This window comes from Brassica napus, chromosome C7 (assembly GCF_020379485.1).
Source record: "Brassica napus cultivar Da-Ae chromosome C7, Da-Ae, whole genome shotgun sequence".
Lineage (NCBI taxonomy): Eukaryota > Viridiplantae > Streptophyta > Magnoliopsida > Brassicales > Brassicaceae > Brassica > Brassica napus.
In genome coordinates, this window is record NC_063450.1 from 24831449 (window position 1) to 24845665 (window position 14217).

Sequence of the window (14217 nt, forward strand, 5' to 3'; positions counted from 1 at the left end):
TTTATATCTCTTTAAGATCTTATTGATATATCCTTTCTGAGACAAACTCAACAGTCCTTGTGATCATACTCGAAATATTTCTATCCCGATCACATAAGATGCCTCACCCATATCTTTCATTTCAAAGTTCTTAGAGAGATAATTTTTCACATCATGTAACATACCCATGTCATTTGCAGCAAGCAAAATATCATCAACATATAGGACTAAAATCACAAACTTACTCCCACTGATCTTAATGTAGATACATCGATCAACGATGATCTCTACAAATCCATATGACGTGATGGTATCATTAAACTTTATATACCATTGTCGAGAAGCTTGTTTTAGTCCATATATTGACTTTCTCAACTTACACACCAAATTCTCTTTTCCTGCGACCACGAAACCTTCAGGTTGGTCCATATATACTTCCTCCTCAAGATCTCCATTTAGAAAGGCGGTTTTCACATCCATCTGGTGAAGCTCAAGATCATAATGAGCCACCAAAGCCAAAACAATTCTAAGAGAATCCTTCTTTGAAACTAGAGAGAAGGTCTCTTTATAGTCAATGCCATCTTTCTTGGTGAAACCTTTAGCAACAAGGCGAGACTTGCGTCTTTCAGGTTTACCGTTCGAGTCGCGTTTAGTCTTATAGAACCATTTACAACCAATGGTTTTGAAACCATCGGGCAACTCTACTAAGTCCCATACATGATTATCATCCATAGATTTCATTTCTTCTTTTGAGGCATCAAACCATTCTTCAGAATTGTCACTTTCCATGGCCATTTTGAATGAGATCGGATCATCATCCATGCTTAAGTCACATTCATTTTCAATAGTGTAAACCACATAATCGTTTGAAATGGCAGATCTTCTTTCTCTTCCAGATCACCTTAAAGGTATTTGTGGTTCACTATTCTCTTCTTGAATTATGACATGTTCATCAACAATATCTTCAGCTAGTGGGACTGGCTCATCATTATGTTGTCCTATTGTGTCATTAGAGTCTGATGCAACAATAGGAACAACTACTTTAGGTGGAACTACATGTGAAGAAACTTCAACCTGTACTTCATTAATGTCCACTTTTCGTGGTTCACCACTCCCACTAGTTTCACCGTTTTCAATGAACCTAGCATTACCCGAATCAACTATTCTTGTACTATGGTTAGGACAATAAAATGTGTACCCCTTTGATTTTTCAGGATAGCCAATGAAAAATCCACTAACAGTCCTAGAATTAAGTTTCTTTTCATGTGGATTATATAGCCTTACTTCTGCTGGACAACCCCATACACGTAAATGTCTTAAACTAGGTTTCCTTCCCGTTGGAACTGCCTTACTAGGAACCCGGTTCAGCACATACGTTGCAGTTCTTAATGCATATATCCACAAAGAAAGTGGTAATGAGCAATTACTCAACATGCTCCTAACCATCTCTATTAAGGTATACGGTTCCGCCTCTCAGCTACACCATTCTGCTGAGGAGTACCGGGCAATGTGTATTGTGCACATATGCCCCTACTTTCAAGTAACTTTGCAAATGGACCAGGACATTGTCCACTTTCATCGAATTTTCCATAAAATTCACCACCTATGTCAGATCTCACTATTTTAACCTTTTTATCTAACTGCCTTTCCACCTCGTCAATGAATATTTCTAGAACATTCACAGACTTAGACTTTTCATGCAGTAGATATGTATATCCATACCGTGAGTAATCATCAATAAATGTAATGAAATATTTTTTGCCACTCCATGAAGGAGCATCGAAAGGGCCACAAATGTCGGTGTGTATTAACTCAAGAAGCTGAGTGCTTCTTGTGGCTGGTTTCTTTAAAGTATGTTTCGTTTGCTTTCCCTTAATGCAGTCAATGCATACATCTAAGTCACTGAAATCCAACTGAGGAAGAATTTCATTCTTTATTAACCTATTAATCCTTTCTTTGGAAATATGACCTAGTCGTTGATGCAACAAGAAAGCAGAACTTTCATTAATTCCGCTACGCTTAATGCCTCGACTTTCAACATTAAATAGGGATTCAGAAAACTTTGCATCAAGGTTGAACTTATAAAGTGAATCAAATAAAATACCACTACCATAAAAGTAATCATTTCGGTACAATGTGAAAACACCATGTGCAACCTTAATACTAAAACCTAAATTGTCCAACCTACTAACAAAAACAAGATTTCTAGCACACTCAGGTACATAGAGACACCCTTCAAGATCCACATGACTTCCGGTGTCCAAGATCAATCTATACGTCCCAATTCCTTCTATTTGTGCCTTCATTTTGTTTCCCATGAACAAGTACTGTTCAGGTCCTCTTATGGGCTGGATCGAACTGAATCCCTGTTTAATATGAGACACATGAGTAGTAGCACCAGAATCTAACCACCAAGTATTATTAGGAACTTCAACAAGATTCATTTCATAGCAAACAAAGCTGTAATGTTTACCTTTCTTGTCGAACCAACTCTTCCTTTTAGGACAATCCTTCTTGAAGTGTCCTACTTGCTTACAAAAAAAACACTTCTTTTCCTTTTGGATTTGACTTTGAGGTCCTTTCACGAAGTTTTTAACATTCCTTTTGTCCTTCCTACTTGATGTTCTTTTGCTGCTACTGGCACTTCCAAGACCTACGAGGTTAGCAACTTGATCTTTCATCTTCCTTAGTCTCCCCTCCTCTTGAATTAGCATAGCCTTTAATTCCTTAAAGTTCCATTTATCCTTAATGGTGTTGTAGTTCACCTGGAACTGGCTAAATTCAAGAGGTAGAGAATTCATGATGAATTGGACCAAGAATTGCTCATGTACCTCCATTCCCAAGGTTGTTAACTTTGCTGCCAGATTAGACATGTGCGTCAAATGATCATGGATTGGCTGAGACCAGTCAAACTTCCTTGTAGTTAGCTCATTCATGAGACTTCCTACAATTGACTTGTCAGCCAATTCCGATTGTGAACACTCCTCAATTTTCTCTATGAATTCCCTTGCTTTCTCTGTCTTAGGCATTGATGGCTTAATACTTTCCGCCATCGTCAACCTCATAAGGTTCAAGCTCAGCCTGTTAGATCGCTCCCATCTCTCATAACGAGACTTTTCAGATTCGGAGCTATCTACTGTAATAGTTGATGGTTCCTCATCAGTTAGTATGACAGAGTCCAAAGCCATTACACCCAGTGTGAACCGTATTTGCTCGAACCACTCACCATAGTTGAGGCCATTAAACTTTACCACAGAGTTAGCAGGTGCAAACACATTTGATGAAGCTGTAAGCATTCATATATGTTTACCCGTTAGTGCTTTGCAACTTTAATATATATTCAGACTAATATAAACTTTAATACTTGTATTTTAAATAACCTTTGGGCAATATTTAAATACAAGTACTTTCAGTGATGCTAGTAATAAATACTTTAATATTAATCAAATCAAACCCTAATCAAATAAGTATGTTATCTTTGGATATACATATTATCGACTATAGTAAGAAATGACTAATTCTTTTATTATTATTAATCATATTCAATGATCCACCTTTGGGTGATCTCCAAGAATATAAATAATAAATTAATTGATCTATCAAACTTTTATGTCATTTAGCATCCTTGAACTTGATCAATTATAAACTCTATAATTTTTAATATCTATATGTCATATAACAAGCTCACTTTGGTGACTATCATATTATATACATATAAACATTAAAATATCTAAGGGAAAACTACTTAAATTGTGTTAATATTTCATAACACAATTACTTGATAATTAAAATGCAGCGGAAGCATTTTTTTTTTAATTATTTTTTTTTAATTTAATAAAATAACACCTTTATTGATTCAAATATGCATTTACTTTGATAAATGATTTCCGTTTATGCATACTAGATGAATTATCATGTGCTAACAGTCATGCGTATGCTATCAAATGTTAATGAATAACAGAACGCACTCTTTCATGCATGCAATCTTACGTAACGATTCAAACATCAAATAAACTCTGATTAATTATGAATCTATTCTCATTCACGAATGACTTAATTAATAATCCTGATATTTCTTATCACATGATGCCAAACGTTAATATTATGAGTGCGATTCCTTTACGGTTATTACCGAAAATGTAAACGTCGTGAATTAACAATATTCCAAAATGGTAAAAAACCTCTCTCTCTCTCTCTCAAATCCTATCTAGAAAACCCTAGCGCATCTCATCGTTTCGGCTCCGACGGCGGTGGTTCCGCATGCCGTCGTCGGGAGCTCCTTGTTTTCTTTTCCTCTTTGCTCCATCGGCTTTCTCCTCCTCTTTGCGGTCTTTGTCGAAGCTCTTGTTTGCTTCGCCGCCTCAAGCCTCTGTTCTATTCGCGGTAGATCTGAGAAGTTTGGCGTGGGTGGTGCCAGATCTGGTGTGACGGCGAAGTTTTCGAGCTAGGGCCAGTCGATGGAGTCGGGTTCATGGGTGGTCGGTGCCCTCGTGTCTTCGTTGGAGATCCTTCCGGCGGATCTGTAGGTACCAAGGCGGTGGTGAGGAAAGTTCTCGAACCAGGGTCGATCCTCTTTCCCGTCTGTTCAGATCGTCGGTGTTTCACCAACTTTTTCCCGGACCTAGGGTTCGGACCAGGAGATTGATGACGTGTGGAGTCCTGATGAGGCTTCAATCCCGGCAGTCCTTCATCTTCCGCCTCCCTTCGGCGAGGTCTCTTCTTGGCTGGTTTTGAGTCTCGGTTTCTTGGTTCGTCCGGATCCGCTTGGCTAGTGTGAGATCCTGTGGCTGGTTCTCAGTCGTGGGTGCGTGTTGGGAGCTTCCTCTCTCGGTGTTGTCGCCCGGGTTTGGGGGTTTCCGTGACAGCGCGTGTCGACTCACGAGACTGCATCCGCGTCTCTTTTGGTGTCTCTGTCTCTCAGACCCGAGCTCTTGACTGTGGCAACGCGTACTTCGATCTCTTCTCCCATAATAATTGTCATCTTGTGGCGATAGCTCTGTGTTTGCAGGCTGGTCCTCTGCGTGTGGATAAGTGTTAGTTGAGCACTCGAGCTCTAGCTAGTTTGACGGTTGCTTCTTCCGGAGGAGATGTGCCCAACATGTCCCATTACTATGCGTGTGTGGTGGGTTAAATGGGTGTATACAGTCCCGGGGGTTTGAGGGTTGGAGACAGCAACCTCCGGTCTTCATCCCGAACGACGGCACCGCCTGTTTGTGGACTCTCTTCGTGCTGTCGGTGTGGCAATTTCAAACGGGCTAGCTGTTCCATGGTTGCATTTCTTGGTGTGGTTTGATGTTTGAGTCTCTCGGAAGCTGTAGGTTTTCCCGTTGCTTCAAGGTTTGAGCCGCCTTTCTCTCTGGGAGCTCGCGGCAACCGGGGTCTCGTTCCTCTCTTTCCATTCCCTTGGGAGCATCAACGCTTCGCTATCTCTAGTTCACACTTAGATCCTCAGGTTGTCGACTTTGAATCTATTTGTTCACTAGGTGCTCTGTTTAGTTTACATTTCTGCATTCATCTTTTTGCTCTCTTTGTTGTTCTGTAAAAAATTGAAAACTGGTAATATAATTTTAACATTTTACCAAAAAAAAAAAAAAAAAAAACAATATTCCAAAATATTTAAGGAAACTCACTAATTTACTTCACGGTAACAACAGTAAAACCTAGATTTAAGTTCAACAGTTTTATTCAAACAAGCATATTAACCCACACATGAACCGTCGTGACTTTTGAAAAATCAATCAATATTTAACCATGCAAAACACCTTTTACGACGACTATAGTTAACCGTATTGCATCATTAGACACTACCCATTTTCATTGTTGTCGTAACTTTAATAATTTAAGTTAAAAAAATTCAATGCGAACGTTTCACAAGCATCACGTAACAAACAGATTCACTCAAGGATGAATTAATCAATTCTAAGATGGCTCTGATACCACATGTTAATTTATTTCTTCACCGAGACCTAATTTAGATTTGCATTAATTCAATCCTAACATGTTTCTAAACAAAGTAGAAGCACTAACCTTGATTCATGCTTGGATGCAATCCCACCAATTGATGTTCTCCTCTTTCACCTTCTCCTTTTGGTGATTTCCTTGATGGACAAGAAATCCCAAACCTTCCTTAATCTCTCTCGTTGATAATCTGTATTATTATTATGTGTTTTGAAAGACTCTTGTTTTCTTCCATGTGCAAAAGATGATGCACAAGGTCTTTTATATTAGTCAAAGGGTTGTGTGTGTTAAGCAACACAACTCTCCGCAATTCCAACATAACTCTTTGATATAATAACCGTACCACAATGTATACTCATATATGTTATATACCATTCTTTAATATATATAACATATATGTATATAATTATGAGATTAAGGACATTTATAAATATAAGGTAAAGTAGGAGGGTTATCAATACACCCGGATTCTAATTCATTAATCGAAACCGATCCATCACGGTATAGCCTTTTATGTTAGAATCTAAATGAACTTGAACTTTATATTAAACCAATAGATACATATGTCATATAGAATATAAAATATTCTTACAGAAAAGACGTAGAAGTAAACCACCGTTATCTTCAAAATGAAAATAGTGATATTTGAGCCTATATATGGTTGGTTGCTTCACGAAGATAAGTTACCCACTGTGAACGAACCTCTTTTTACAAAAAAAATCATCTTTTCTGGCCAATGACATAACTGTACTAATTTCCCCTAATTACTAAATTTAATGTGTAATTATAATTTTTTGAAAAGGACAAAAAATGAAAGGGATATAAAATTAAAACTAACTGTGATTTTCTTAACTATGTAAATAGAATATAATTTATACCAAGTGATTCTCTCGTGCACGGAAACAAGTATTTACAAAATAAATAAACTTTGATATTTATAATATTTTCTTTTCCTTGTTTATAAGTTTTACGTACTTTTGTAATTTTTATGCATGATCAATAGCTGTTGTATTAAATATCTTTATATTTTCATCTTAATTAGATATGTGATTTCAAGTATAATATTTTGTATTTTGTATTTTTTTTGTAACACGTATTTTGTATTATTTAAACATCCATTATGGTATGTTGAGTAGGATCTATTGTTTTGGTATATTTAAATATTTATTTTGGTATTTAAAGACGATAATTTTTATTTAATCTGGTTAATATTGGCTTATTAGTAGGTAGTTCAGAATATCCTCTTAAATTTTTAAATATATTTATAAAAAGATTAATATTAGCTGATTAGTATGTAGTTCAGATTATCCTCTTAATTTTTTTTATTATATCTATAAAAATATATATACTTTCGTATTTTTTTTATATATTGATATTTGTAGATTTGTAAAAATCGTAGAAAAAATAAAATGATGATTAGTACAAAGTTTTATAAACTAACATAAATTTTTTGAAAACTCATTAACGGATATCAATATTTACAATTTTTTTTTTAAAGTCTAACTAAATTTATACTTTAGATGTAGAAAAACATAGATTAAAAATATTCTAAATAATCTGAACATAAAAAATCATATTGGTTTATGTAGTCTTATTATAAATATATAAAATTTTAAAATAAAAATAATAAGCCTTAAATTAATTTTTAATAGTCGGAGAAAATAGACTGATATAAATAAAATAATTTTATATTTAAAATATATTTTTTGTTAGTAAATATTATTTTTTTAAAGAGATGATAATTTTTTAAGATCAAAACTGTTTTTCTGAATTTTCCTTTTTATGAAATAACACTATATATTCATGAAATATGTTTTCTTTACCTTTTAAATATATTTCTCATTTTTTTATTTTATGAATATTTACCTTTTCTTATATATCTTATTGGATAATATAAAAAAAAATAAACTAAAATTAAAAACTTAATTGTCATAAATTATTAAATATTTTTGATAATGGCAATTAGATATAGTATTTTAATTCATTAATGATATCTCTGTAATTAATCATCGTAAAATTAACTTGAGTGCGAATGTAGAAAAATGAATTTTCAAATAATATTATAGAGATTTGATTTCCTACTTAAAACTTAAAGGGTTATATTGTTACTTTGCCTTTAAAATATACTATGTGGTGTTCCCTTGATTGAGTATGTCAAATATTTAACATATCCAGTAGTTATAAATAATTCTAAAGATTAAAATTTGTAAAAAGAACAAAGGAAAAAAGTTATGTGATTTAGTACAGTATTTAAGTTTAATCGTAAATGTTAAATTAAAAACAAATATTTGTTTGTTAAACTAAAAGTATGCGTGGAAGCCCCTTTGGTCCAATAGTTTGATTAATGATTCATTAATATTTTTACACTAGGATGTCTGGGTTTTGATCCTCAGAGAAGGCGGAATTATGCGAATTAATGGAGAAAGAGCTTATAAAAAATCTATCCAGCGCTAAAAAAAAAAAATTAAATGTATGCAAAGGGAGTACTTTGTTATGGAAAATAGCCATGTTTTCATCATAAGTGATATACTACCTTTCACAACATAACATTGATAAGGTAAATTGTTTAAATGTTTTTTTTTTCTCTCGGATTAATTGCCATTTCATTCAACAATTCAAAACAAAGGAGTATTTACAGTTTAGAAGAGCATTATTATATTTTGTCAAAAAAAAAGAGCATTATTATTGAATTGTTTTTTTTTTCCGTTTGAAGACTAAAGTCAAAACTAACGGTAGAATACCTTGACTATCGCGTGGAATTAGCGGTTGTTATTCTAGAATCTAGATTGATAGATTACCAAGTCTAGCAGACACGTGATTATAATGTCCAGTGAGACTAGACCGCACATGTTTATTACAGAGTGTTGATAAATGTCAAAAGCCTTTTCATATCAGAGTGACTTACACTTTTGTATCTTTTACTACATTATTAGACATATTCCATTTGGTAGATACAATTCATCTTTTACCGAAATGTGTATTTATGCTAATTTGCCCTTATACTTGACTAGTTGGAAAGGAAGGAGTTATCCTTTCACGTGACTAAATGAAACGAATGCAAAAGCAAAGATAGATTTGATATAGAGTTAGAGAGAGAACAGAGAGAGAGTCACTAGAAACCCTAGCCGCCGCGTTTCTCCGGCGGCGTTGTCGCTGTGTCGTCGCCGGAGAATCACCCTTTACCTTCTTTTTTTCTCTTTTTCCTTTTGCCTTCGTTAACGTCCCTTCCCCTCAGCGAGATGCATGTGAACTCTGGCTTCTTCGGCTCTTCAGATCTCAGATCTGGCCGTGTAGTGCGGTTTCCGAGCTTCTGGAGTCACAGCGAGTTGAGTCAGGAAGGTGTCGTTGTCGGAGGTCGGCTTTTAGGGTTGGATTTTGGATGGAGCTATTTTCCCCTTGTCGCTCCGTGTACCTCCGTAGATGTCTAATCTGTGCCGTCGTCGCTCTCTTCCTAGCTTCAGTGTTCTTTTGCAGGTGTTAGTGGATGAGCTCCGGTTGGTTTCGGCATCTGAACCCGTCTTTTCTTCATTCCGGAAGAACTGAAACTCATGCTCTAGGAGATGTTGTTTCGCTCTGTTCCGGCGGCTCGGTTTTGGAGTCAAGACTACAAACTCGTGATGGAAGGTCTTGTGTGGCAGTTTACGCACCAGTTTGGTGGGGAACCCGTTTCTGTGTTTGAAAAGAAATCTGCAACTAAGGTATCTTCTCATTATGTGGGTTTTTGGCTTGGAATCCATATAATAAGGCTGGGTTACAACTGATATCTGGACGGGACTTGAAGGTGAAGTATGCGCCTTGGCGTTGAGTTGGTATGATCCAAGTTCTGAATGTCAATTAAGTGGTGATCTCCAGCAAGGTCTTAGTTTGGAATTCATCTGTTAAGTCTAGTTTTCAGTTTTAGTCAATGCCCGTGTAATTAGTGGTTTAAGGGACAGTTCATTTTCACCATTTTGGTAAAGTGAATTTGTTTCCATGGTGGTCAAAGTGATAGGTAGTTAGATGAGGCAATGTAGGATCCAAATAAGTGATCTTAGATGATGCTACATCTACTTCCATATATCACATTGTGGTTAAAGCCTCTTGAGGTATTGTGGTCACAATTGTTTGTATCAAAACATTTGGCTAATGATAAGTTGATGTTGAGTTAAAAAAAAAAAATTGAAACGAATGCACTTTTGTGACCAATAAATAATTCGTATGTAGTTGGAACAATAAAAAATTGGTTACTTTTCTTCATCTTCTCCATCATCACCTTTCTCTTCTCCTCAGCTTATCACCATAACCTCCATATCTACCGCTTCCTCCACCTCAACCACAACAACCTCCACTTCAGTATCCACCACCACCTCGACCACGACCTTCACCTCCATATCCTCCACCCTCACGTCTTTCACCTCCACTGTATCCACCACCTCCTCTTCCTCTCAAATAACCACCTTCACCACCACCCCCACCCCCACCACCATTACATCCACCCTCACATCTTCTACCTCCATAACCACCAAAGCCTCCAGTTCAGATCCACCACCATCTCCACCACGGCCTTCACCTCCATATCCCCCATCCTCACATCTTTCCCCTCCACCGTTTCCACCACACCTCCTCCTCTCGAATAACCACCTCCACCCCATTGTATCCATCGGAGCCAGAGTCTTGGTTTTCCTCTCCAACATCGTCATTTTCAGATTCTTCTTCAGTACAACCACTTCCTCATCATCAGCTTTGCCCATAATTTTTGTGTAATCAAATCATAAACATCTTTTTATTCATAACCAGGTTTGAATGAAACTCTTAATCGCGAAATTTTAGAAACAATTGAGAACTTTTTGTTCATACCGTTTATAGCTTTGATGAGCGTTGTGTTGTTGGAGAGAACTTTTAGCGTTGAGAACCCCAAAGTTGTTGCCATGCAGAGAACCGATCGCATCGCCAGCGCTTCCGCTATGAGTGGTGACTTGACGAATGTTTGAATCTCCGATCCCAGAGAAGGAGATGTCAGAGGCGGGCCTGAGAAGATCTACCCTAATTCCGCTGTCTTCTTGTTTGAGTTCCAAGCACCGTCTGTCTTGCAAGTAATCGATACTGCTTCCTCTGTTCTTCTCGATGATTGCTCCGGAGAGAACCGAGTACCTGCAGGTGATAAGCTCGATTTATTGTTGTTTTCTTGCGCGAATGACCATTCCTTAGATAATCTTAGTCCTTTTAGCGCAGTTTCCTCCGGTGTGATTTCTTTATCCTCGAAGACTAGTGTATTCCTTGTTGTCCAAATGGTCCAACAGATCCACGGGAGGATGTTGAAAGTGACACCTGAGTGTGGGAGGCATATTGCTGATCGGAATTTGACTACTACCTCTTTGAAAGAACAGTCTACAACTATGTGAACTGCTAGACGTAATGGAACACAACTCCAGACCTTAATCGCAAAGGGACAATTAAAGAAGGTATGTGTACTAGTTTCATGGTCTTGGCATCTCAGACAGGGCGTTGCTGAAAGCATTCCTCTTTTTTGCAGGTTTGCTTTTAGGGGGAGGGCATTTTGCGCAATCGACCAAAGGAAAGCTCACATTTTTGGTGAGAACCTTCATGTCCAAATGTCTTTTATCCAATTGAACTGCTCTAACTGATTGTTTATTGGTAATACTGGACATGAAGATGATGCTGTAAAGTAACATGATTTTTTGGAGTAAACTCCTGAGGATGTGGGTTGCCAGATATACTAGTCCTCTGCTGCTTTGGAACTTGGTTGCAGACATTGGATCTGAGCAATAAACTCAGGTACCGCTTCTTGAATACGGGACTTGTTCCACTTTAGGTCGTTTGTTAGAAGGTCCGCTACCTTTAGATCCAACTATGCTTCTCTAATAGGGCATGCTGGTTTCAAATTAGTGTCAAGTGAAATCCATGAATCTTTCCAAAGTCTCGTCGTTTGACCATTGCCCACTGCCTTTCCCAAATTTTCCGTTAGGAGATCCCTTCCGTATAGAATTCCTCTCCAGCCATGAGGACGAGAAAGAGATTATTCCACCTCCAGAAAATGTTTCCCATGACAATATTTTCCCAATAAAACCCATGCTAGGAGGCATCCAAGATCCGTTAGGAGACACCATGCCAATTTAGCTAGAAGAGCTTGATTAAAAATTTGAATGTCTCTCAAACCCCAACCTCCTGAAGCTTTAGGTTTAGTTAATTTATCCCAAGCCACCCAACAAATCTTCTTCTTTTCATCAACTCCATCCCACCAGAACCTTGTTAACACATATTGTATTCTTTTGTACAGGCTGATAAAGCAAGACATTGTATACGTTGAGATGGCCCTGAGCACGGATTTGAGCATTGTGAGTTTTCCAGCCTGGGAAAGCCTCTTCGTTGACCAGCTAATTGCTTTATGCCTGATTCTATCTACTATAGAGGTAAATAGATCTCTTTTATCTGCGGCCAGAATGTTCTGGAAGCCCCAAATACTTTCCTAGACCTCCCTCTCTAGTGATCCCCAGCAATAACTTAGCTTTTTCCTTTACCTTAGGTGGAGATTTACTCGAGAAGGTGATTGATGACTTAGTTTTGTTGATCATTTGGCCTGTGGCTTGTTTATACACCTTCAGAATACACATGAGAGCTTCGCAGTTTGTGGAGGAAGCTAAGCAGAAGAACATGGTGTCATCTGCAAAAAGTAGATGACTCACTCTCGGACTGCCTCGAGCTACTCTGACTCCCTGGAACAAGCCTTTCTTTTCCGCACTCTTGCACAAACCCGACAATGCTTCGCTGCAGAGGATGAAGATGTAAGGGGATAGGGGATCTCCTTGCCTAATTCCCCGAGAAGGTATGACTTCTCTGTAGAATGAGTCATTTACTAGATAGGAATAACTTACTGTTCTAATGCATTGCATGATCCAGTTGATCCAAGTTGAGTGAAGCGTAGTCTTTCTAGCACTTGTGAAATGAACATCCACTCATTTTTTTCATACGCTTTCGACATATCCGTCTCACAGCCATAGTACAATTATTCTCTGCCTTTGACGTCTTAAGAAAATGTAGAACCTCATGAGTGATCAAAAAAATGTCAGCATTAGCCCTTCCCGGAATGAAAGCTGATAAGTTCTCAGAATATCGAGCCTAGGACTGTTTTTAGCCTTATAGACAGTAGTTTTGAGATTATCTTGTAATAGATATTGCAGAGGGCAATGGGTTTGTAGTCTTCTACACTGTGTGCTCCTGTGATTTGGGAATCAGCCTCACATGTGTTTTATTGATTGATGGTGCGAGGCAACCTGTGGAGAAGAACATTTGGATTTCATTTATCACCGCTTGCCCGATGATCTCCCAGTTGGACTGAAAGAAACTGGCTGAGAAGCCTCGTCTGGACCAGGAGCCTTGTCTGCATTAATAGCAAAGGTAGACTCTTTAATCTCTTGTCCTTGCGGTAACCTTATCAGCCTTTCATTTTGACTCTCTGAGATACAGGGTTGAAGTGCTTGTGCAATTGTTTGTTGCCCATTGAAAACCCGTAGATTGGAAGATGTTAGCGTAATATGCTGAGATCACCTTTGAGATGTCTTCCTCTTCATTCACAGGTAAACCATTTTTGTATGCGATCACTGAGAATCTATTTTTTCTGATCTGGTTTTTGACACTGCATAGAAATACCCAGTGTTTGAGTCGCCAAGAGCAAGCCAAAGCTGTCTACTTAGCTGCTTCCAGAACTCTTCTTCCGCTTTGTAGAGGTGTAACAGCGCCACGTGAATTAAAACTTCATCAGGTAAAGTGTTGGACATTGCTGCCTCTAACTAAGTTTTTGTTTTCTCTAGAATTTTTTGACTATTTTCATGGAATTGTTTGCTGCATGCGCATATGGCCTTCCTACAGAGAGAGCCTTTCTTCTACTGTTAGGTAAGAAAATGTCTCCCAAATCTGTTTTATGATATATTTTACTTTCATGTTGTCTTTCAGACGTCTATCATAAATTATTTTATGTAAATAGCTGAATTGCTAAGCTATCACAATAGACCTTGCGATGCACGAAGATTTTATGTAAATAGCACAGTATACTAATAGTTCTGAAACACTGTTCTTTTAAATTCCCTATATATTAATTGAGAAGCATTTGAAAAATTAGAACCTTATTTTTGTATTAATTAAAAAAAACCTCAAATCCTAGGTGGCACTCTAAATGCCTTCTAAATTCTATTTCAAAGAATTCTAAAGCATCTAATATAAAGTATAGTTTAATCTAATGGTGTCACATTCATAATTATATAACACTAGAGAACATTATATTAA

General features: G+C 37.2%; 1 long non-coding RNA gene across 5 annotated transcripts; it reads left to right on the forward strand.

The window, feature by feature from the left end:
* The first annotated feature begins 10137 nt into the window (after positions 1 to 10137).
* On the forward strand, positions 10138 to 14015 carry LOC111207394. 5 transcript variants are annotated; one of them, XR_007326135.1, is made up of 10 exons: positions 10138 to 11073; positions 11149 to 11378; positions 11450 to 11508; positions 11590 to 11712; positions 12215 to 12347; positions 12461 to 12760; positions 13204 to 13332; positions 13402 to 13511; positions 13579 to 13676; positions 13746 to 14015. It is a non-coding gene; the product is annotated as an uncharacterized LOC111207394 (long non-coding RNA). The 5 variants fall into 5 exon arrangements; XR_007326134.1 differs by having other exon boundaries at positions 10141 to 10713; positions 10851 to 11073; positions 12461 to 13332; XR_007326132.1 differs by having other exon boundaries at positions 10141 to 11073; positions 12461 to 13332; positions 13579 to 13696; positions 13804 to 14015.
* The last annotated feature ends 202 nt before the right edge of the window (positions 14016 to 14217 follow it).